Source organism: Armigeres subalbatus, chromosome 2 (genome assembly GCF_024139115.2).
Source record: "Armigeres subalbatus isolate Guangzhou_Male chromosome 2, GZ_Asu_2, whole genome shotgun sequence".
Taxonomy (NCBI): Eukaryota; Metazoa; Arthropoda; class Insecta; order Diptera; family Culicidae; genus Armigeres; species Armigeres subalbatus.
The window spans coordinates 363,682,660-363,708,734 of record NC_085140.1 but is presented as its reverse complement, the minus strand read 5'-3'; positions in this window follow the sequence as shown (position 1 = coordinate 363,708,734).

Below are 26,075 nucleotides of genomic sequence, written 5' to 3'. Positions count from 1 at the left end.
AGGAAAGGTCGAAAGGACAAAATGTCGAAAATATAAAAGGTCGAAGGTAATTGAATTTGAATTGGAAAATTAAAAGGAAAAAAGGTAAAAAGTCAACTAAATGAAAGGCAAAAATGTCGAAATGATAAATGGACGAAGTAAAAAGGGTCGACCAAATAACAGAAGGTTGAATGAAAAACAGGTTGAAGAAATCAATTTTGAAATATGAACAATTAAAAATTACAAAAAATATTAAAGTATCCCGTCTGAAGGCGGTCTTGGGCGATAGAGGGTTACTAGTTGACTTCAAAATGAAACACAAACGTTCACAAATCACGTAAAACGCCTACTTTACAGCGTAATGAAACGGTTTCTAATAATAAAAATAAATGTGTTATATTCGTTTATAGTTATCTAAAACATTTTTTATAAACAAAAATGTATCATCTTTTGAGCACATAGAAATAAAATTACTGTCATTAGATGGTATTTCAAGCTAAAATGATATATTTTGAATGATCATTTTGATGAAAATCAATGAAGTACTATTTTCAGGAATTACAATTAAGGGTAATAAAGCCTAGCAATACTTTGATAAAAATATTAATTTGACAATACACCTCAGAAGAATACCGTATGTTTTAACATAAGAAAACTCTAGAATAAAATGTTTTCAGGTGTTTTTGGTATTTCATATCCAGTAATCTCGAAAGAATGGCTTATGACTAAAAGAAGGACAAATTCAACAATAAAATATTATCAGATAAAACATAAATAAACGTAAACAAACATGAATGTGCAAAAGAATGGTTGATTAACACTCGACGTCTTGCCTAACTTTTTCGACCTTCGACCTTTTGACCTTCGACCTTTTGTCCTTCGACGTTTTTACTTTCGACATCTTGCCCTTCGACCTTTGTCCCTTCGACCTTTTGACCTTTTGACCTTTCGACCTGTTGTCTTTTCGACCTTTTATCCTTTCGACCTTTTGACCTTTCGACCTTTTGTTCTTTCGACCTTTTGTCCTTGCGACCTTTTGACCCTTCGACCTTTTTACTCAGATTTTTTTGTTTCGACCTTTTGACATTTCGACCTTTTCAACTTTCGACCTGTTGTCCTTTCGAGCTTTTGTCCTTTCGACCTTTAGTCCTTTCGACCTTTTGTCCTTTCGACCATTTGTCATTCGACCTTATGACCCTCGACCTTTTGTCTTACAACCAGGCTTGTAAAATGTCTTCTGCATGTCATTTAACTAATTTGTTCATAACTTTCTTTAGAAGCCAAATTCATTCCATAATTTTAGATGTACTCATAACGCTTGAGTAGGGCTTTATTACATCTGAGGCTGGAGAGTGAAAACTCTCCAAAATGTCACGTGTCATTTGACATAATGTCATTTGAATGACATTTTGCCTCCCACGCCCCAGATTACATATTTACAGCAATGTCTTGTTAGACAAAGTTGTAGCCACATTTAAGCTCTATAAGTTCGCCATACATCATGAATTGATAGCTACCTTCGGGAAAAAGTTCTAGGAAAATTATACAAACGAATGCAAATGACATTTTACAACACTGCTTACAACCATTGTGATGCTCAGTGAGCTTTGACTTACGTAACGGCCAGTGTCGGAAGCAGTTTTAAGTAGTTTTGATCCTTGAAAGCGAGCATGTGACAAGCGCGGTGTCATCATCAAAAGATATAGCCCGTTGTCATTATAGTGCCGGTGTCGGATATATCCTGGCTACGATCTGGGGATGGGTTAAACAATAGAATGTCAGTAGCCTGTTTGAAACCTATGTAGCACGTACTGTACCTACAAGCACGACACATTTCCAATACCGGATATTTCGGATAAGCTATTGCCACCATTATTGATAAATGTTCCTGTTACTATCGAGATTTTTTTAAGTGGAACACCTATTTTCCTAAAGAACCAACACTTTGGTGATAAAAATTATTCAAACTTGGTAGAAAGTTTTATTATTCACTTGATAGTACCGTCTACGGGGGTGTCATTGGGCCAAAATGTGGTATGCTCCAAGTAAATGTTACAAAGCTCTAGTAGTTAACATTGGATTCAAGTTTTAATTAGTTTGGTACAAGCTTGAATAATAAATTTACCACTGTGTAGGGAAAAAATAATAAATGAGGGAAATTCTTCAAAGTTATATGTTGTTTAAAATTGGCCCATTCTTATCCCACAGGGGGTGACATTGGGCCAAGTACAATAAAGTTCAGCGATGACGATGTAACGATTCAATCGTTCATTAAAAATAATTGCCAATTAAAAATAATTATCAACTATGTATGGCAAATCAACCAAATGCTTGGCCCAATCTCACCCCTTTTTAGCGTGCATTGCTCGTTGCTACGAAAAACCAGAACCGCTATATAAATATGCATAAAATTCGATAAAACAATAACAGATTATCGTAACATGATAACCAGGTATCCATCAATCTAAAAACAAGTTATGTAATAGATTTGTGGGGCATTACTGACACTATTTTAATACGGGTTCATTCGATCAATAGTTTTACATTCAAATTCCAAGCATTATGGTACGAGCACAATTAGTTCTTGGAATTTGTTTTGTGGTTTCCTAGACGTGAATTCAACTATAATTTTGAACCGTTTGAAGTTTTGATCAAAATTCGTAACAGTTTCTGAGATGTTAGGAGTTGAAACATTTTTCGTTTTTGGCCCAATCTTACCCCCTAGGCCCAATGTCACCCCGAACGACGGTATTTGTAATCACTAGATAAAGCTTTCATACTCTGCATGTGCTAGATATTTAAAAAATAACAGATCATTTTTTACTGAACGAATTTTGTAAAAAGCCTTCAGTGTAAGGACTTTGATTTGGCGTCCGTATTGTAACTTTTTTCAAATGAATAATTTTAATCTATTGATTGGGCGTACTTTTGAATATTTCGAGTACTTACAAACCAAAGGGACTTTATTAGACTTTTAGTTTTATGAAAAAATATAATACTGAATAAATATTGCACCATTCCAACATTTATCCAAGCCTTTTTCTCCTAGTCACGAAACGGCATAAAATTGGTTCGTTTTATAAAATTAATTACTTTTAGGTCCAAATTTCGGTCACTTGATTTTGATTTTCTTCGTTTTTCCGACAGGTTAGCGAACGTGTAGTAGGGACACGGCAGGTATTTCCGTCCATCGTCCTAGGGGCTAAAACCAACGAAAGCAACGTACATTTGCTAGAACTCCAATATAGCAGAACATTTCTCCTGAGCTTACGATTTGGTACGTATGAGTTTTACAAAAAAGCGTCTCTTTTATTGGTTTTCGAGACTATGACGAACAGACGAAAATACCTGCCGTGTCCCTATTCCCCAAGCTTGTTGGCCATGAATTTTTACCTTTGCGGGGTGGATAGCGAAACGCTTTATCAAACTATCCATCTCGATGTCATTCTTACGGAGCCATGTGGGCAAAACTCTAATTTCTCAATAATAAACTCATGAGGCAAAACGCCTTCTTGATGGCAGCTACCTATTAGGAAACAATGCACCACGCGTCGGCGAATCATGATTCCGGTATGAATAGTGCGTGGAGACGCGTAGTACATTGTAGGCGAAATGTTAGATGTTTCATCAAAATGTGGAAAACTTCGGTTTTTTCAACCTTCCTATCGTTTATTTTGACACTTTTTTGCCTAACCTACATAATTTTAGGTCTAGTTTTGTTATGGCCATACCAAATGCGATAAATTTGAGGGAATACCCAAAAGGGGTTTTGACCCAGAGGGGGGCGTTTTGGGGCCTCTTCTCCAATGAATACATTGACTGTAGGATAAAACAAACAAATATCTCCATGAGTCCTAAATCACAACAAGTTGAGCCCAGTACCTAAAAACTATTTGGTTCAATGAACTTTTTATTCAAAAGCGTCTTCTGAAATTCTTTGGTGCTCTATTGTACACTTATTGCTATAATATTTTTAATTTCGATTGCTAAACACCGTTGGAACCTAAATTATCAATGAAATATTCAATCTAAGATATGAACCTCAGCTGAACAGCAGCGCAAAGCACTAAGTGAATTATTAAAATCATTAGCTTTTTGCCTTTCTCGTACAACAAAGTTGTACCGAAAGGCTATCATTTCACTCCAAGAACGAACTTTTTATAGAAGGCCTGGAGACCCATAGTGTTATATATCAATCGACTCAGCTCAACGAACTGAGCACATGTCCGTCTGTCCGTTTGTATGTATGTGTGTATGTGTGTGTATGTGTGTGCGTATGTGTGTGCACAAAAGCTAAAAAAACATTAGACAACTTTTCATATAGTAATCCTTGACCGATTTTCTCCCAACAAGTTTTATTCGACAGAGGGCAAAACCTAGTTGATCACTATTGAATTTGATAAAGATCGACCGTTGCGTTTGAAAGTTATAAAGAAAATGGTACATCGAACCGAACTATATAAGCGCCATATAAGGTTGGTGTCTTGACTAAATACGAGAAAGGCGCAGTATCACTACTCGGCGAATTAAGTTGGGTTTTTAACAATAGCATTAAATAAATAAAATTTAAAACAACTCTGAAACTCCACCGTCTATGTATTAGCAAATGATACCTCTACGAATTGGCAAGCCACGAATCGTAGACAAACCATTGCTGTCCAACACTAAAATCCTACACATGGAGCATATGAGCTATTGTAACACATTTTTTACTGCAGTCGTCGTCGTACCTGAATCTGCACGTTGTTCAATCTCAAAATCCCCCGCCGTACGCCACAAGCCGGAACTATTCCGTAGCCGGCGACGTTGTTGACGACGACGCGACGTGTGCCTACATACTTGTAACTGCGGGGGAAAACAATGTTGTCCGGCAAGTATTAATCCGTCGCTGGTTGTCCCTAAACAGCCAGACACGAGTGACATTTGCTCCGCGGCGAGTGTCTCTCCACGCCACATATGGCCATCATCCGTTTGGATTCGAACACGAAATATCAGTGTACTTCAAATGATCGATCACTTGCGGTGGGTCCTTCCATCATATCGCGGACCGAGTTTCTCTTTCTTTGGTGTCTCCTCTATCGGTGCTGTTGGCGAACGAAGAAGAACCGGCGAACGGCGAACAGATATGAATCGACGCACGATGGCATATCATAAAGACATAACGAAAACATGAAGGACATTGGGAGGTTTCCAAATTAGATCCAACAATTAGATAATGGAAATTTGAAAAATGATACATTAAGAGCGCAGTTGATCGAAAAAAAAACACAATTTGATATCCTGCAGTTTTTGATTGAAGGACATCAATAAAAACAAAACGATTGTGTGTTTTCGGTGTGCTTCTTGACTTGACTTCTCCCAGGGCACGCAGGTTGCCCATGGCGGGCTTCTCGTGGGTTCGTTGGCTGGCGCCCGTTGAAATTCTAACCGCTGCATACCTTTGGGTGGGAATGCAGCTGGTTCCGTTGAATGCATGGGCTATGAGCTGAGCTATGAGTAATAATACTTCAAGTGTAATGAATGTGTGAAGCTAGTGGTAGTTAGTAAGCCTGCATTGTGAAGTAAATGGAATACACAATTTGCTAATGATTTTCTATAAAAAATAGAACGAATCGAGCTTATATTCTATCATAAATAACGCATACCAATATTTAAAACATAATAAATAATGATCAGCACGGCCAAAATACGGCCGTGGATTTTTTTTCTTATGGACATGATTATTTTGCAACTTTTGATTCACACCCGTACTAAATGTGTGGAAATGTTCGAATCATTTATAACACCAGTGGTTCTCTAGATACATAAAACTTGTAGCATACCATGGGGGACCGAAAATCGTCCACCTCATGAGATCATATATTTAATATTCAAAACATATATTTGTTGGGCCCTTCTTAGCCTAGCGGTAAGATGCGCGGCTATAAATTAACATTTTTGCGAGCAAAAACGTGAGATGAGATCCAACACGGCCATTGTGTCAGCCATTTTTGGACTCGATGCGGATTTTTTCCCATTGTTTCGTATTGAAAATTGGCCCAATCGGACTATAGGCTGTAGGCCCACTTTTTTGGCACTTACTCTCAGCTTATGTACTCGCAACAAATTTTATTCGACGCAGAATCTTGTCCCATTGTTTCGTATTGAAAATTGGACAGATCGGACTACGGGTTTCGAAGTTATGGTCAAAATTCATTTTTTACATAAGAAACACGTACAAAATTCTTACTCATTTTTCAGGCACTTATTCTTAACCGATTTATTCTTAATAAGTTGCATTCGACGCAGAATCGTGTGTGTCCCATTGTTTCCTATTGAAAATTGGTCGGATCGGACTATGGGCTCAGAAGCTATGGCCAAAATACTTTTTTTTTCATACCAAAAGTGCGTAGAAATTACTCACTCGAAAGAAATGAGAAAGGCACCATCACCGCTAGGTGGATTAATCTGGGTTTTCCCTTACTAGTGCGGGTAATCGAACGCACACCCCACAACACGCAAATGACAGCAAAATAAAATTTCCTTGAAGAAATAGAAATTTTTCATAAAAAAAATGGGAATTTGCCATTGCAAAAATAAGAGTATGAGCAATAAATAAATTAAAAAAATCAACAAAGAATGCAAAATTTTCATAAACAATTGAGAATTTTCAGCACAACAAAAATAAATTAGCACTTTTGAAAGTAAAAATTGTTACTATGAAAGAAGAATTTTCCATAAAGAAATCAAAATGTTCCACGAAAAAAAAATACAAAATTTCCATAAATAAATGAGTATTAGCAATAAACAATTACAATTTTTTTTTTATAATAAAAAATGAAAATTTTCTATGAACTTTTAACGCTTTTAAACAAGGGGTCATCTATGGAAAAAAGCTCAATTTTATTGCTTCATAAAAATTTTCATATTTTTTTATTGCTTTTTATTGATTTTTTTCGTGGAAAGTTTTTATTTTTTGTAGAAAAAAAAGGTGTGGAAAATTTTGTAATTGTTTATTGCTAGTATTGATTTATTCATAGAAATTTTGTAAATGGAAGTAAATGGAAGAGTAATGGTTTTTTAACCGTGTAATATTTCCTCTAAGACGCTCACAAATAATTAACCAGAAATTTTGTTTTTTTTTCGTGGAAGATTTTCATTTCTTTATGGAAAATTCTTCTTTTATAATTGCATATGAGTAATTCTCGCTGAGACCGGGCCACTATTTGCACGAGGTTCCTAAAAATTCCTAAATGTATATTCATTCGAAAGCTTTTTGCGAGTATATTAAGGATCCGAGTTAAATTCTTCAGAAAGATAGACCCCTCGATAGTTATACACGAAATCACGTTTATGGACCACTCGATTTTTGTCAATTCTTGACTCACCAAAACTGTCATTACTCCAACATTTCTCAACCGATCTTAGAGATCAGTATATCGTTGGAAAGAGGAAGAGTGTATCCTCAATTTGCAATAATAGAAATAGAAGTAGCCATAATCAGCACCGTAGCGTGCGGTTGGCCCCCGCCAAGGGTGCCAGCCTTTAGGGGGCGCCGAAATCAAGAAATACACTATGAGAATAATCATATTAGCTAAGGGGTCGATAAAAAACAAATCAAGTACAAAATCCAAAAGTTTGTGGTACAGATATTTTGAGCAATCTAAATCAAAGAAAACACATTTCTTTTCTTTCACATCAACAGGTCATATGGATTGGTCTAAACTTCGAGATCTATTCTGGTTTCTCAAAAACTTTTGGAACCAGTTACAAGGGGCTCTTATTCCAGATACCGTGATGTAGTAATATGGGATTTGTGTAAATTAAGTTAAGATAAATTTGCTCGTTTTCTTAGGAAAAACTCCATGTGGCTTGAAAAAAGACCATTATGGCCGCATTGGGCCAAGCGAAATTTTCAATTGCTGCAGTCCCGAAACTTATGCTGAGTTTGACTGGGTATGAGGGTTGTGTATTTAAAATAATGGTTCTCATCTGACAAACTTGCTGAATATGAATATCTACAACGAGAAATTTAAGCAAAAACAGATTTGGTTTGCTAGAACTTTTAGTTTATTGTTTAATTTATTGTGGAAGACTTTCCTTAATGACGGTGTTCATAACAGGTTTTCTTCTGTTATCAACAATGAAATCAGATCAAGATTGGCTCAAATTGGATCGAATTATAGAGTTGGATTTTACTGACCCGACTATGTCCAGAAGTTCCTAAAAACTACAGACAGACCCACTCCATAGTTTGATTTTTCTCAACTGAATAGTTCTAATGCCGATTTCAGTCACCAACTGACTCACTCCAGACTTAATCCAACTAGGTACGATAGCGATTCCGAAAATCGAACATCATCTAGAGCTGGGGTTTTTTTTTAACTAGTTTTATTTGCTAATTATCTAATACATGCATTTATCTCTTAGACTAGGTGTTCCGTGTTTTCTTAACACTATAATCCTTATTTGCTATGTTACGCTTTTAGTTATTATTATTACATTTCAATTGCATCTGGCAGTTATGTTTCCTCTGGTTGAACTGAACCATGTAGGAATTACAATGTTTTTAACTTTAACTAAACTTAACCTAATTTATACTAAATGTACAAGGAGCTAATCGTTGCAATAGAAGATTGCCACGATTTTTGTCTATCATTGGAAATTATTTTATTGGACATTTGTTGCAATGTCTCAATATTATAAATTCTATGAAGTTCATTGGCAATTTCAGAATCATTTTCAAAATTTTATTTTGAATCCTCTGAAGTTCCTTCTTTCTGGTATTGCAGCAACTAGTCCATATTGGCACAGCATACAACATTGCTGGTCTAAACATTTGTTTGTAAATAAAATTTGTTCTTAAGACAAAGTCTTGATTTTCTGTTTATAAGTGGATATAGAAACTTAATATATTTGTTACATTTGGCTTGAACGCTTTCAATGTGATTTTGAAAAGTTAATTTTTGATCTAGCAGAAGTCCTAAATTTTTAGCTTCGCTAGACCAATTCATTGGAACCCCATTCATAGTGACAATATGTCTGCTAGAAGGTATCGAATAAGAAGCTCTCGGCCTATGTGGGAAAATTATAAGCTGAGTTTTGGAAGCATTCGGAGAAATTTTCCATTTTTGCAAGTAAGTGGAGAAAATATCCAAACTTTGTTGCAATCTACTACAACTGACACGAAGGCTTCGCTTTGGCTGAGAGGCCGTGTCATCTGCAAACAAAGATTTTTGACACCCTGGTGGTAATTCAGGTAAGTCAGAAGTAAAATGTTATACAATATGGGCCCCAGTATTTGCTGCCTTGGGGAACACCAGCTCTAACAGGTAATCTATCAGATTTAGAATTCTGATAGTTTACCGGCAATGAAAGATCTGATAAATAATTTTGGATCAATTTATTAATGTACAGAGGCAAATTAAAATTCCTCAATTTTACCATCAAACCTTCATGCCAAACACTGTCAAATGCTTTCTCTATATCAAGAAGAGCAACTCCAGTCGAATATCCTTCAGATTTGTTGAGCCGAATTAAGTTCGTAACTCTTAATAACTGATGAGTGATTGAATGCCCATGGCGAAAACCAAATTGCTCATCAGCAAAAATAGAATTGTCATTAATATGAACCATCATTCTATTTAAAATAATCTTTTCAAACAGTTTGCTTATTGAATAAAGCAAACTGATTGGGCGATAACTAGAAGCCTCAAGCCTCAGAAGCCTCCGGCTTCAAAATTGGAACAACTTTGGCGTTTTTCCATTTATCGGGGAAGTATCCCAAGTAACATTTTAAGTTTTATTATTTACTGCAATGGTATTTCTATCCTACAACAATAAACTATAATCAAAGCACTTGCTTCTTCATCGCTTACATCAAAACCTCTTGAAGAGTAGTATCTGCCCAGCTGGCCCACTCTTGCAATGGTTTTGAAGAGACAATGTAAGGCGGACTTCAAGATCAGAATATGACAGAACATGAACACGAACTCGGCATCAAAAACCTCTCGCAATGCATTTGAAAACTACTATAAAAGAAAATTGGCATCACTGAAAACCTTTTTTAATCCACCTTATCTCGATACATGTGGAATTCTCTAGATTTTTAGCAATCACATGAGCTAATAAAATACGTCCAGTCTCAACAAATAAATATAGGTCTATTGCATATGAAACCATAGCATTCTAAAATCACATTTTCAAATGAAATATTCTTAATCATCGATAAAAATATGTAAAGCAGGGCTCATGCATGGTGCATCAATTTTAGGTGCCGAGTTAGATTTATTGTGTCAAATGTTGCGAAACACCGATATAACTGATGCGCTCTCAGGAAACCCTGTTTTATTCGAAACTGAAAATTAATGTTAAAATTGCAATTTTCTGCTAAATGGGTATTATTTGCCTTTTTTAATTATTCGTAGCTGATTCGCTTAGAATATCGTATATAATCATGAATTATTGCATTATATGCTCTCATTTGGATACAAAGTATCTACTGGTGAGTAGTGAAAAAATATGGCGATGGCATCCGATATGATTTTTTGCGATCCATGTTTGTTTAAATTGCTTTGCTTCGATGAAATCATCTATAAAATTATTGTGTTAAAATGTGACATTTATAGAACTGATTTAAATGCTGAACTGCTTATGTACTAGACCGACTGGTTGTTACAAATGCTGATTGGTAATTTTTCTGCTTTTATGACGACTATAATAATCGAGAATTTGACAGTTCAAGTTTTTCAATACAAAACAATAATAAAGTGCATGAAAAGAAGTTATAGATTAAGACATCAAATTGATCATTTATGACACCTACACGTAAGTAAAACATAAAGTAAAACATTAAACATAACTAGTGGAGTAAGTTATCGCTCGCTTGTGATCAATCGGCAGCAAAAATGCATCTTCCCGTGGCACTGTGAAAGAAAAAGTGAAACGTTTGAGGTGACTGGGGCGAGTTACGCACCGTGTTTTTCTTCTGCCTTTAGTCCCTTTCCAATTTGTCACCTCGCGATTTTGGAAATGATAAATTCGATATCAAGATGATTGTTTTACCTGATAATGTGTCAGCATGCATATTGATAGTAAGCATGCAGCATGACAATATTTCAGGGCAATATCTGTAGTAAGAATAAAGTTTTCAGCTTCTCTACTACTCATCTTCACTTGCCAACTAAAAATGCTTGTTTTTTCATTCAGTCAGAAACGCAGAGCTTATGTTTTATAAGGCTTTTTATGTAGCAACCACAAATGCCAATTGATCTAAAGTAAAACCAATTGTAACTTTTAAAGTTCCACAACGACTTTAAAGAGCATTTTATCATTACAAATAAAACAAACATCAAAGAGTTCTAATGTTATTTCTCAGATGGGTTTAATCAAGGCATAGAGTACCCTAATAAATTTATATTCTAAATTTTACACTGTCTAGAATTTATTACTTGCTCCAAGAGGTTTTAACAACAGCCAGAAGATATATCATATTTTATGTGTGTTAAATGCTTTTTCTAAGCTGAAGAGCATGACTATTGCTGCAATAAAACCACAATAAATAACATTGAATGCTAAAGAGTTGTGTGAATGTTACTTGGGATGCCAATTGAAAACATTTGTTAAATAAATTAACCAAAAAGAATAAAGAGCTCTCAGGAAGTATGTAGAAAATACCATCATCACCCGGGGCTTTCATATTTTTAAATTTCTAGTAATAGATCTCACTTCATCCAAATTAGTTCCCAACGAAGGGTCAAAAACATGCTCTTGATTGAGAATGTTTTCGAAGCTCCGTGTAACCTGATCCTCAATTGGCCTAGTGAGACCTAGACTAAAATTATGGGCACTCTCAAATTGCTGAGCAAGTTTTTGAGCCTTGTCGCCATTTGCTAATAAAATTTCATTTCTCTCTTTAAGCGCTGGAATTGGCTTTTGAGGTTTTTTTTAAGAATTTTTGTTAATTTCCAAAAGGGTTTCGAGCTGGGATCCAACTTCGAGACATTATTCTCAAAGTTGGTATTTCTCAGAATAGCGAAACGTTTTTTAATTTCATTTTGCAAATCTCGCCAAATAACTTTCAAAGCGGGATCGCGAGTTCTTTGGTATTGCCTTCGCCTCACATTTTTAACACGTACGTCCCCAACCCCCATTTTACGACAAAACTCAAAATTCAAAACCATGCAGCTCAGCCAATTTCTAACGGATTTTCAAGCAATCTTCTGGATTCGATCACAAAATTCCTATAGTTTTAGGAACCGAGGTCAATTTTTGTGCAATGGCCATGGTTCCGGAGATATTCCGGGGAGTACTGGGGTTACCTCCCTCCCGAAAAAAGTGGTCACTGGCAGATCGGCTTCGAAATCCATCGTGCGACATGTCAAACTTCATGATTTTGCAAAACAAGTACACTGGAGTACATTTCGGCGATTTTCGATCGAATTGGTCACCCTCCGGGTGCTTCCAGGGCCTGGTTCCCTTGGGGAAGTGGCCAATTTTCGTTGAATCTTGGAATCCATCTTGCGACATGTCAAACTTCATGATTTTGCAAAACAAGTACAATGGAGTAAATTTCGGCGATTTTCGATCGAATTGGCCACCCTCCGGGTACTTCCAGGGCCTGGTTCCCTTGGGGAAGTGGCCAATATTCGTCCAATCTTGGAACCCATCTTGCGACATGTCAAACTTCGTGATTTTGCAAAACAAGTACACTGGAGTACATTTCGGCGATTTTCGATCGAATTGGCCACCCTCCGGGTGCTTCCAGGGCCTGGTTCCCTTGGGGAAGTGGCCAATTTTCGTTGAATCTTGGAATCCGTCTTGCGACATGTCAAACTTCATGATTTTGCAAAACAAGTACAATGGAGTACATTTCGGCGATTTTCGATCGAATTGGCCACCCTCCGGGTACTTCCAGGGCCTGGTTCCCTTGGGGAAGTGGCCAATATCCGTTCAATCTTGGAACTGATCTTGCGACATGTCAAACTTCATGATTTTGCAAAACAAGTACGATGGAGTAGATTTCGGCGATTTTCGATCGAATTGGCCCCCCTCCGGGTGCTTCCAGGGCCTGGTTCCCTTGGGAAGTGGCCCATTTTCGTTCAATCTTGGAACCCATCTTGCGGCATGGCAAACTTCATGATTTTGCAAAACAAGTACACTGGAGTACATTTCGGCGATTTTCGATCGAGTTAGCTACCCTCCGGGTGCTTCCAGGGCCTGGTTCCCTTAGGGAAGTGGCCAATTTTCGTTCAATCTTGGAATCCATCTTGCGACATGTCAAACTTCATGATTTTGCAAATCAAGTACATACAATGGAGTAAATTTCGGCGATTTCCGATCGAATTGGCCACTCTCCGGGTACTTCCAGGGCCTGGTTCCCTTGAGGAAGTGGCCAATATCCTTTCAATCTTGGAACCCATCTTGCGGCATATCAAACTTCATGATTTTGCAAAACAAGCACACTGGAGTACATTTCGGCGATTTTCGATCGAATTGGCCACCCTCCGGTATTTCCAGGGCCTGGTTCCCTTGGGGAACGGCGTGGTTCGGCGTGAACCAGTTTCAAGCGCCAAAATTTCTTCAGAAGTATCTCCAGGAATTCTTCCAGAAGTTCCTCTACGAGTTTTTTCAAAAGATCGTCAAGAAATTCCTTTGGACATTCCTCCAGATATTTCTCCATAAGTTTTTTTTTTTTAATCTTTATTTAGGTGTTTTTTTAATTCTAGATTAAGTTCAACACCTTCTCCATAAGTGCCTCTGGGAAATTCTTCCAGATACTCCTCCCGGATTTCGTCTGGAAGTTCCTTTAGGAAGCTTTTCCAAGAATTCCTCCAGGAATTCCTACGGAAGTTCCTCCAGGAATTCCTATGGAAGTTCCTCCAGGAATTCCTACGGAAGTTCCTCCAGGAATTCCTACGGAAGTTCCTCCAGGAATTCCTACGGAAGTTCCTCCAGGAATTCCTACAGAAGTTCCTCCAGGAATTCTTGCTTAACTTTTCAAAAGGACCTAAGTAACATTTTTTTCATGAATTAATTTGAATAGCGCAATCAACTATTGATTGTAGTATTCAAATTAATTCATGAAAAAAATGTTACTTAGGTCCTTTTGAAAAGTTAAGCGAGAATTCCTCCTTAAGTTCCTCCAGGAATTTCTCCGGAAGTTCTTCCAGGAACTCCTCCGTAAGTTTCTCCAGGAATTCCTCGGGAAGTTCCTCCAGGAATTCCCCCGGAAGTTCCTCCGGAAGTTCCTCCAGGACTTCCTCCGGAAGTTCTTCCAGGAATTCCTCCGGAAATTCCTCCAGGAATTCTTTCCTAAGTTCCTCCGGAAGTTCTTCCAGGAATTTCTCAGGAAGTTCCTCCAGGAATTCATCCGGAAGTTCGTCCATGAGTTCCTACGGAAGTTCCTCCAGGAATTACTCCGGAAGTTTCACCAGGAATTCCTCCGGAATTTCTTCCAGGAATTCCTCCGGAATTTCCTCTAGGAATTCCTCCGGAATTTCCTCTAGGAATTCCTCCGGAATTTCCTCTAGGAATTCCTCCAGAATTTCCTCCAAGAATTCCTCTGGAATTTACTCCAGGAATTCCTCCGGAAATTCTTTCAGAAATTCCTCCAGAAGTTCTTCAAGGAACTCCTTCGGAAGTTCCTCCAGGAATTCCTCCCGAAGTTCCTCCAGGAGTTCCTCCGGAAGTTCCTCCAAGAAGTTCCTCCAGTTATTCCTCCGGGAGTTTCTCCAGGAATTCCTCCAGGAATTCCTCCGGAAGTTCCTCCAGTAATTCCTCTAGAAGTTCCTACATTTATTCCTCCGGAAGTTCCCCCAGTACTTCCTCCGGAAGTTTTTCTAGTAATTCCTCCGGAAATTCGTACCGGAATTCTTCCGGAAGTTCCTTCAGGAATTCCTGCCGAAGTTCCTCCGGGAATTCTTCCGGACGTTCCTTCAGGATTTATCCAATATGCTCCACCAGAAATTCCCCCGGAAAATACTCCAGAAATTTGGTGGTCAATTCCAGTTTCCAGAGGCATTCCTGGAGGAACTTCCGGAGCAATTCCTGGAGGAACTTCTGGAAGAATTCATGGAGAAACCTTCGGAGGAATTCCTGGAGAAACTACCGGAGGAATTCTCGGAGGAACTTCCAGATGAATTCCTAGAAGAGCTTCCGGAGGAATTCCTGAAGGAACTTCCAGACGAAATCCAAGAGGAGTTTCTGGAGTAACTTCCCAGAGGCACTTACGGAGGAATGTCCAAAGGAATTTCTTGACGATCTTTTTAAAAAAAAACTAGTGGAGGAACTTCTGGAAGAATTCCTTGATGAATTTCTGAAGAAATTTTGGCGCTTGAACTGGTTTACGCCGATCCACTCCACCGCTGATCACTAACGGCGTGACGCCGCCACCGCTGCCTGAAAATGATCTATCACGCCACCGCCGGTAAAATATCAATCAGCGCACAGGTCTACCTGGAAGTACCCAGAAGGTGGCCAATTCGATCGAAAATCACCGAAATGGACTTCAGTATACTTGTTTTGCAAAATCATGAAGTTTGACATGCCGCAAGATGGGTTCCAAGATTGAACGGATATTGGCCACTTCCCCAAGGGAACCAGGCCCTGGAAGCACCCGGAGGGTGGCCAATTCGATCGAATGTCGCCGAAATGTACTCCAGTGTACTTGTTTTGCAAAATCATGAAGTTTGATATGTCGCAAGATGGGTTCCAAGATTGGACGGATATTGGCCACTTCCCCAAGGGAACCAGGCCCTGGAAGCACCCGGAGGGTGGCCAATTCGATCGAAAGTCGCCGAAATGTACTCCAGTGTGCTTGTTTTGCAAAATCATGAAGTTTGATATGTCGCAAGATGGGTTCCAAGATTGGACGGATATTGGCCACTTCCCCAAGGGAACCAGGCCCTGGAAGCACCCGGAGGGTGGCCAATTCGATCGAAAGTCGCCGAAATGTACTCCAGTGTACTTGTTTTGCAAAATCATGAAGTTTGATATGTCGCAAGATGGGTTCCAAGATTGGACGGATATTGGCCACTTCCCCAAGGGAACCAGGCCCTGGAAGCACCCGGAGGGTGGCCAATTCGATCGAAAGTCGCCGAAATGTACTCCAGTGTGCTTGTTTTGCAAAATCATGAAGTTTGACATGTCGCAAGATGGGTTCCAAGATTGAACGGGTATTGGCCACTTCCCCAAGGGAACCAGGCTCTGGAAGCACCCGGAGGGTGGCCAATTCGATCGAAAATCGCCGAAATGTACTCCAGTGTTCTTGTTTTGCAAAATCATGAAGTTTGACATGTCGCAAGATGGGTTCCAATATTGAACGGATATTGGCCACTTCCCCAAGGGAACCAGGCCCTGGAAGCACCCGGAGGGTGGCCAATTCGATCGAAAGTCGCCGAAATATACTCCAGTGTACTTGTTTTGCAAAATCATGAAGTTTGACATGTCGCAAGATGGGTTCCAAGATTGAACGGATATTGGCCACTTCCCCAAGGGAACCAGGCTCTGGAAGCACCCGGAGGGTGGCCAATTTGATCGAAAATCGCCGAAATGTACTCCAGTGTTCTTGTTTTGCAAAATCATGAAGTTTGACATGTCGCAAGATGGGTTCCAATATTGAACGGATATTGGCCACTTCCCCAAGGGAACCAGGCCCTGGAAGCACCCGGAGGGTGGTCAATTCGATCGAAAGTCGCCGAAATATACTCCAGTGTACTTGTTTTGCAAAATCATGAAGTTTGATATGTCGCAAGATGGGTTCCAAGATTGGACGGATATTGGCCACTTCCCCAAGGGAACCAGGCTCTGGAAGCACCCGGAGGGTGGCCAATTCGATCGAAAGTCGCCGAAATATACTCCAGTGTACTTGTTTTGCAAAATCATGAAGTTTGATATGTCGCAAGATGGGTTCCAAGATTGGACGGATATTGGCCACTCCCGCAAGTGAACCAGGCCCTGGAAGCACCCGGTGGGTGGCCAATTCGATCGAAAGTCGTTGAAATGTACTCCAGTGTACTTGTTTTGCAAAATCATGAAGTTTGACATGTCGCACGATGGATTTCGAAGTCGATCTGCCAGTGACCATTTTTCCGGGAGGAGGTAACCCTAGTACTCCCCGGAATATCTCCGGAACCATGGCCATTGCACAAAAATTGACCTCGGTTCCTAAAACTATAGGAATTTTGTGATCGATTCCAGAAGATTGCTTGAAAATCCGTTAGAAATTGGCTGAGCAGCGTGGTTTTGAATTTTGAGTTTTGTCGTAAAATGGGGGTTGGGGACGTACGTGTTAAGACGGATCAGTAGCTGAAGATCGTCGTCAATAATAATGGAGTTGAATTTAATTTCACATTTAGGAATTGCAATGCCTCTGGCTTCGACAATTAAATTTGTCAAAGATACGAGCGCATTGTCAATATCACTTTTGGTATGCAAAGGAATATTAACATCAAAATTCCTATCGATATATGTTTTATATAAATCCCAATCAGCTCTATGATAATTAAAAGTAGAGCTGTTTGGATTATAAATGGCTTCTGAGATTTCAAATGTCACAGGAAGGTGATCAGAGTCAAAGTCAGCATGAGTTACCAATTGGCCACACAGCTGACTTGAATCCGTTAAAACTAAATCAATTGTAGAAGAATTTCGACTGGAAGAAAAACAAGTAGGGCCATTGGGATATTGAATAGTATAATATCCCGCAGAACAATCTTCAAATAAAATTTTGCCGTTGGAATTGCTTTGAGCATTATTCCATGAACGGTGTTTGGCATTGAAGTCACCAATTACGAAGAATTTTGATTTGTTGCGAGTCAGAATTTGAAGATCAGCTTTCAAGAAATTCTTTTGCTGCCCATTGCATTGAAAAGGCAAGTAGGCTGCAATGAAGGAAAATTGTCCAAAATTTGTTTCAACAGAAACTCCCAAGGTTTCAAAAACTTTGGTTTCGAACGAAGAAAATAATTTATGTTCGATACGTCTATTAATGACGATGGCGACCCCACTACAGGCGCTGTCAAGACGATCATTTCTGTAGATAAAATAATTTGGATCTCTTTTAATGGAGAGTCCTGGTTTTAAATACGTTTCAATGGTAATGGCAATATGCACATTATGAAGTGAAAGGAAGTTGAATAATTCATCTTCCTTACCCTTTAGAGAGCGGGCATTCCAATTTAGAACTTTCAAACAATTATTTAGATCCATTAAGACCGAGTCCGATAACAATTTTTTGTGTGTACTTTATGCCAACCTGAACAGCTTCAGGAATGGTATTTGCTTTGAACATTGCATCAATCATGTGATGCAATTGTTCAGTTAAAAAATCAAAATCGGAAGCAGACATGCCACCTGAATCGACAACATGGCCGTTATTTTCCGTTGGGGCATGGGTATAAACCTCATTTTGAGAAGAGAAATTTTGTCTACCAACAGCGATGTTTGCATACGTAGGTACATTGGAAAAAATGGAATTTACTGAAGTGCTTGCTACCCGACTAGAAGGTCATATCAAAATTATATCAACATATGTTATTATGTTATACTAAATTTTCATAACAAAATTTGTTAGAAACATGGTGCAGGATGTTGTTAAAATATCTAAATTTCTATCAAAAATTACACTACTGGAAACAAAAAACTATCAAATTTTGTTACAATTTTATCATAAAAATAACATATTTTGTTAGAAATTTATAACAGAATTAGATACAAAATATATTTTTTTTGTGCAGTTGCAAATTTTTACAGTCCGTGATAAGTCTCCAGATTGTGATCAACAATCAGAAATTTTTGTTTTTGTCTGAACAAGAATATTTTTCGAGAAATTGAAACTAACAAGATTACAAATAAGGCAATCTTTTCAAATTATATCAGCGTTATGATACCTATATTGCTGGGAGACTTTGCTTCATCTTTTTTAATTGCCTACTGTTGGGCAATTAGGTTTTAAGCATTTTTAAATCATATTATGATACAATTCTGTTACAACATTTGAAAGATAATGGCTACTAAGAACAAAATTGTATCAAAATAAGTTATAAATATCACAATATGTTAATATTGTGCTCAGTTTCTGTTATGCTCTTCTAGTCGGGTACCCGTTGACGAGCGGCAAAATTTGTTTGTGAATTGTGGTGGGTAAAAATTGGTTTCGAAATTTGAGCGTTTGAAAAATTTCTACCCGTCGAATCTGGGATCCGATTGGAATTTCCCGTCATTAATTTTGCACGGGAATTCAAAACTTTTTTGCGTGAAGGACATTCCCAGAAATTGGATTTATGATTACCCCCACAATTTGCACATTTAAATTTATTGGAATCTTCTCTCACAGGACATGCGTCCTTGGCGTGAGAGGTTCCACCACAAATCATGCATTTAGCATCCATGTGACAATGTTTGGTTCCGTGACCCCACTTTTGGCACTTACGGCACTGAGTGGGTTTTGAAATTTCCCCAGGCCTGCGTGGAAATGTTCCCATGTAACACGGACATGGGACATAATACAGGCCTTTTCCAAACTTTTCATATTATTTAGTTCACTTTTGTTAAAATGAACTAAATAAAATTCTTGAGAAATGCCCCGCTGGGAAGTACCAAAGTGGGATTTCTTTTTCATCTTAATTACTTGGACTGGTGAAAATCCAAGTGATTGAGAAATTTCAATTTTAATCTCATCCAGTGATTCGTCATCACTGGGGAGACCTTTCAAGACGACTTTGAACAATCGCTCAGTTTTGTCGTCGTATGTGAAGAATTTATGGCGCTTCTCAGTTAAATACTGAAGAAGACGTTTGCGATCATCAAAGGATCCCGGCAAAACGCGGCAGTCACCCTTCCTAGCAATCTGAAATGAAACCTTGATCCCCTGAAGGTTACTCAAGATTTCATTCCGAAAGCCAGAAAACTCGGCAACAGATACCACAATTGGCGGAATCCGTTGTTTCTTCGCATGAATCGAATCACCTGGGCTAGAGGTAGATTAATTTTCTCAAATTCGTCGTTAATCAAATCGAACCGATTGCTTCGATAGGAGATGCAATAATGACAACGTTAGAGTTAGAAGGAATATCTGAAGTCTTCAGCTTCGTTCTATTTTCTCTGCGCTTTGACAGAACGGTCTTGAAACCTTGTTTCTTTGAAGGAAGTGAAGAATTCAGAGATTCCCTCTTCTTCTTGTTTTTTAGTAATGCTCATTGCTGAGCGTGGAGACGTGACCTTCTAAGAGGTTTTTTCACAGATCCGTGTCCCTGCAGGAGTACCACCGCTTGGCGGAATTTTACTTCCGCAAACGAGTCCAACGTAAAACGAAGGCACGGGTTCTTGCAAAGATCGTAACGGGATCAGTGGGTACAAATAGCGCTAAGAAGCACCGTTGAAATTAAAATAGCTTCGGGTAGTATTAAAAACTTCCTTCCGCAAAGAGAGAAAGAACCGCACAGCACGAAAGCACGATGCGGTCTGAGAGCTGGGTTTAATTGTCCCAATTAGGTCACCATGTGTCTCTAAACCATTGACCTACCCACTCCAGGGCTAGATTTTATTGATCTGAATTTCATTGACGCGACTAAATCCAGTAATTCTTTCAAACCACCGATTAAGCCACACCAGTTTTGGATTTCTCTTGATCCGAATAGGTCCAATGGTGCTTCCGATCATCAACCAACCCGCTCTAAAATCAAGATTCGACTCTGAACATGATCATCGACCATCTTTCTCCATAGAACCAAGTAGTGACTCCAAACCATCGACGGCCATCGCCTAAAGTTGGATTTTTCTTGATTGGAATAATTCAAATAAGTCAGTTATGTTATGTCAGTTATGGACCTTTGGCAATCTTTACTACTTCAATCATACTGAACATAGGTCATATGAGCTTACAGGAATCATAAAGAATTCATAAATTTCTATGAACTTCTTGCCTGACTCTGTGTGGATCGTTAGTGGTTACATCTTTTGCAAATAGGTAGTCAAAAATGATCATGAAGTTTGAAAATGTCTCAGAAGTTTTTAGCAACCCACTATACTTTTACAAACCACGTTGTTCCTGCACATAAGTTGTTATTTGAAGCACCTTTGAACAATCAAACATTTTGATCTTACCTTTTTAAAGCAAGATCCAAATTTTTCTCTTAATATAAAATGCTAATATATTATTTTCCTTAGTAAGTAAGGGGCGCCTAATAAAGGTTTCGCCAAGGGCGTTGATACCCCACGCTACGGCTCTGGCCATATTAAATTTGACCACCATCTTGGATTACTTTTTGAAAATAATTTTTCCGCCAGGTTTGCAACCATTGATTTTGAATATAAATACATCGATGGAAAGCTTATATTGTGCATTGTGTCCAAAAATCTCAGGTGTATGTTTTCTCTATCAAAAGTTATGTACGATTTACCAATACCAAAATTCTTGAAATATTTAATACAATAACTTGAATACGGCTCCTTTATGCTCAAAACTTTTAAGCCCTTCAAATAAAATACTGATGTAGATATGCTTTTCATTTTTGAAACATATTTGGCTTAGAATAGTGTATAAAATCAAGGAACGGACGTCCTAGTATCATATTAACCATAAAAATAATGTTCGTTGGTCAGATGAGCCTTCAAAAAATAATTTGGTAAATCGTATATAACTTTTGATGGAAAAAACATACACCTGAGATTTTTGGATACAATGCACAATATAAGCAAAGCTTCCCATCAATGTATTAATATTCAAAATCGATGGTTGCCAACTAAGCAGAAAAATTGTGTTCAAAAAGAAACCCAAGATGGCGGCCAAATTAAATATGACTTCCTCTATTTCTGTTATTGCAAATTAAGGATACACTATTCTTCTTTCCAACGATATGCTGATCTCCATGATCGGTTGAGAAATGTTGGAGTTATGACAGTTTTGGTGGGTCAAGAATTGACAAAAATCGAGGGGTCCATAAAAATGATTTCGTGTATAACTAACGAGGGGTTCATCTTTCTGAAGAATTTAACTTGGACCCTCATATAATCGCCAAAAGCTTTCGAATGAATATAAATTTAGGCATTTTTAAGAACCTCGTGCAAATAGTGGCCAAGTCTCAGCGAGAATTACTCATATTTTGCTTTTAAAAGTGCTAATTTATTTTTGTTTTTTTTTTCTTCTTTATTAAAGAGGCTTTCAGCTCTTGACTGGTTCACCTCTGGGTGCTAATTTATTTTTGTTTTGTGGAAAATTCTTAATTGTTTGTAGAAATTTTGCATTATTTGTGTAAATTTTATATTTATTTATTGCTCATACCCTGATTTCTCAATTGGCAATTTCCTATTTTTTATTTTTTAGAAGTAGATTTGAATTAATTCCACGCAAATATGCCCAGATGACTGCCACCGCTAATCACACGGCCGTGAAGTCCTTGCTAAAATACTAATCGCGTTCTAGATTTCACTTTATTGTATAAGAATCCAACAGTTTTCTATATATGAAGATTGTATACAGAAATGTAAGAATTAATTTCAGCTATGTGTAGAATTCTAAAACTCATTTCGGAATTACGAGGCTTCTTCAAAATATCATGTCTCTTAAAAAAAAGTCAACATTGTTCCTATTGATATTCCATACATGCAAATCTTTGTTCACTTTTTGAATGAATATTTAACTGTTTAGAACACAAATTATTGCATAAATCCGTACTGCGCAGTATTATAAATTTGTAATAGAACGAAATTGCCAATTTATGTCTAAAGCAATTCATTTATCTGAAAATCTATAAATCTGATGCGAAGTTTGAAAATATCAAAACACAAGACAAAAGTTGTTGACTTATTGTAAAATAAATTATTTGCATTGTAAACGGGAAAATATCGCATAGGTAGTTATAACGGGGAAGGGTCATTTGACCGAAACCCATTCGGCCGAAAGCCATTTGGCCGAATGCCACTAGGCCGAAAGTTGTTTGGTCGAATATACCATTTTCCGAACAGACCATTAGGCCGAAAGTCATTTGGCAGAATGGGTCATTTGGCCGAAAGGATCGTTTGGCCGAAAGTTTCATCAGGTCGAAAGCCTTTTGGCCGAATAGGTCGTTTGGCCGAGAAGTCCATTAGGCCGAATGGGTCGTTTGGCCGAAAGGGTCATTTGGCCGAATCGGTCGTTTGGCCGAATGGGTCGTTTGGTCATATTGGTCGTTTGGCCGAATGGGTCGTTTGGCCGAATAAGTCGTTTGGCCATATGAGTCGTTTGGCCGAATGGGTCGTTTGGCCGAAAGGGTCGTTTGGCCGAAAGGGTCGTTTGGCCGAATGGGTCGTTTGGACGAATGTGTCATTTGGCTGAAAGGGTCGTTTGGCCGAAAGGGTCGTTTGGCCAAAAGGGTCGTTTGGCCGAAAGGGACGTTTGGCCGAAAGGGTCATTTAGCCGAAAGGGTCATTTAGCCGAATGGGTCATTTGGCCGAAACATCTCTTCACACTGTAAAAAGTGGGAAGCGCGAAATGAGTAGTTAGACGTCGCACTATCAACTTCGCAGACGTCCCACTTCTCACTTCTCAATTATCACTTCTCTCTGTCAAAAGTGAGTAGTGAGACGTCTAACTACTCACGTCGCGCTTTTCACTTTTAACAGTGAGAAGAGAAAAATGAAGAAAGAGAAGTAAGACATCTCACTTACCACTTCTCTTTTCTTATTTCTCACTTCTCATTGTGAAAAGTGAGTAATTAGACGTCTCACTACTCACTTATCACAGTGAGAAGCGAGAAATGAGAAAAGAAAAGTGGGAAGTGAGACGTCTCACTACTCACTTTGCGCTTCTCACTTTAGACAGCAAGAAGTGATAAATGAGGAGTGAGAAGTGATACGTCTCACTTCTCACTCCTCATTTCTCACTTCTCGATGTAAAAAGTGAGTAGTGCGAAGTGGGTAGAGAGACGCCTCACTACCCACTTCGCACTACTCACTTTTCACAGTGAGAAGCGAGAAATGAGAAGTGAGAAGTGAGACGTCTCACTTATCACTTCTTGATGTAAAAAGTGGGTAGTAAGACGTCTCTCTCCCCACTTCGCACTACTCACTTTTTACATCGAGAAGTGCTAAATAAGGAATGAGAAGTGAGACGTCTCACTTCTTACTCTTCATTTAACACTTCTCGTTATAAAAAGTGAGAAGCAAGTGAGTAGTGAGACGTCTCACTACTCACTTTGCGCTTCTCACTTTTTACAGCGAGAAGTAATAAATGAGGAGTGAGAAGTGGAACGTTTCACTTATCACTTCTCGATGTAAAAAGTTGGTAGTAAGACGTCTCTTTCCCCACTTTGCACTACTCAGAGACGTCTCACTTCTCACTCCTCATTTATCACTTCACGCTGTAAAAAGTGAGAAGCGCGAAGTGAGTAGTGAGACGTCTCACTACTCACTTCGCGCTTCTCACTTTTTACAGCGTGAAGTGATAAATGAGGAGTGAGAAGTGAGACGTCTCACTTCTAACTCCCCATTTATCACTTCACGCTGTTAAAAGTGAGAAGCGCAAAGTGAGTAGTGAGACATCTCACTACTCATTTCGCGCTTCTCACTTTTTACAGTGAGAAAAGAAAAATGAAGAGTGAGAAGTAAGACGTCTCTTTTTTCATTGCTAATTCTCACTTTTCAAATGAACTATTCAGCTAAATGTCCTATTCGGCCAAATGACCCTTTCGGCCGAATGACCCTTTTGGCCAAATGATCCTTTCGGCTAAGTGATCCTTTCGGCCAAACGACCCTTTCGGTCAAACAACCCTTTCGGCCAAACGACCCTTTCGGCCAAACGACCCTTTCGGCCAAATGACCCATTCGGCCAAACGACCCATTCGGCCAAATGACCCTTTCGGCCAAATGACCCTTCCGGCCAAACGTTCATTTCGGTCAAACGACCCTTTCGGCCAAATGACTTTCGGCCAAATGACCCTTTCGGCCAAACAACCCATTCGGCCAAACGACCCATTCGGCCAATCGACCCATTCGGCATAATGACTTTCGGCCAAATGACCCTTTCGACCAAACAACCTTTCGGCCAAACGACCCTTTCGGCCAAATGACTTTCGGCCAGATGGGTTTCGGCCTAATGGTCTGTTCGGCCAAGTGGCATTCGGCCAAATGGCTTTCGGCCGAATGGGTTTCGGCCAAATGACCCTTCCCCAGTTATAACCATTGCTTTTTCATGAGGGAGATAATTTTCAGAATGTAAAATTCACATTTGGTAATCAACTGTACAATACTTCTTAACAACAAATCTACGATATCAACTGAATCTGATTCAGGTTCATATGATATATGAGTGTCGAAGTTATTTTTCACTAGAAAACTATCTAAAAACAGTTAAAAAGACTCTTTCGAAATGTTGTTCAAATATGTCCCACTTGCCCCATGTATGTTAAAACACAAGGGCAATTGAAAAATGCAGATTTTAACTTTAATTAAAACTTGTAAATCGTTTTCGATGTCACACAATTATTTAATTGCTCAAAATATTCACTGTCCACATCAATTATAAATTTAGAAACGACTGTTTTCTGGGATATACATTGAATTAAAATAAAAGTAATAGATTTTCCCGGTAGTTTAAAGTTATGATCAAGCAATAGCATTAGTGTGGTGTCGTAAATGGTTTTGATTCCAAATATTTTTGTGACGGGTGAATTCGTTGATAGTTCTGCGTCATCTTTCTAGAACATTGTTACCATTAAAAACGTTCATCGACTAATCGGCAGCCATAGTACCCACTTACCCCGTATTTTCACTTGCCCCGGGGTACCTTATTTGGTTGCTTCAGTTTAATGTTCGACCATAAACCTAGTGCAAATTATTACTGCCATATCTGTTAATATGCATTATTCTTGATGATAATACATTTGCATTCCTGATTTAAAGGCCTACTGCTTAAATTTATCGGAAAGATCATTAGTTTCGTAGAAATTCTTCAGAGATGCTTTTCCGTTTTCATTGGCCATGGATATATAGCCACAGTCTATTGATCAAAAACTAAAATATTTCGCTCATAAATCTTCCAATGTAGATAATTACTGTCGCATCAGTGAATACGCATTTCCATTGCAACATATTCCAATTTTTACCAAAACTCTCCACCGCTCCAGATACTGAACGGTGAT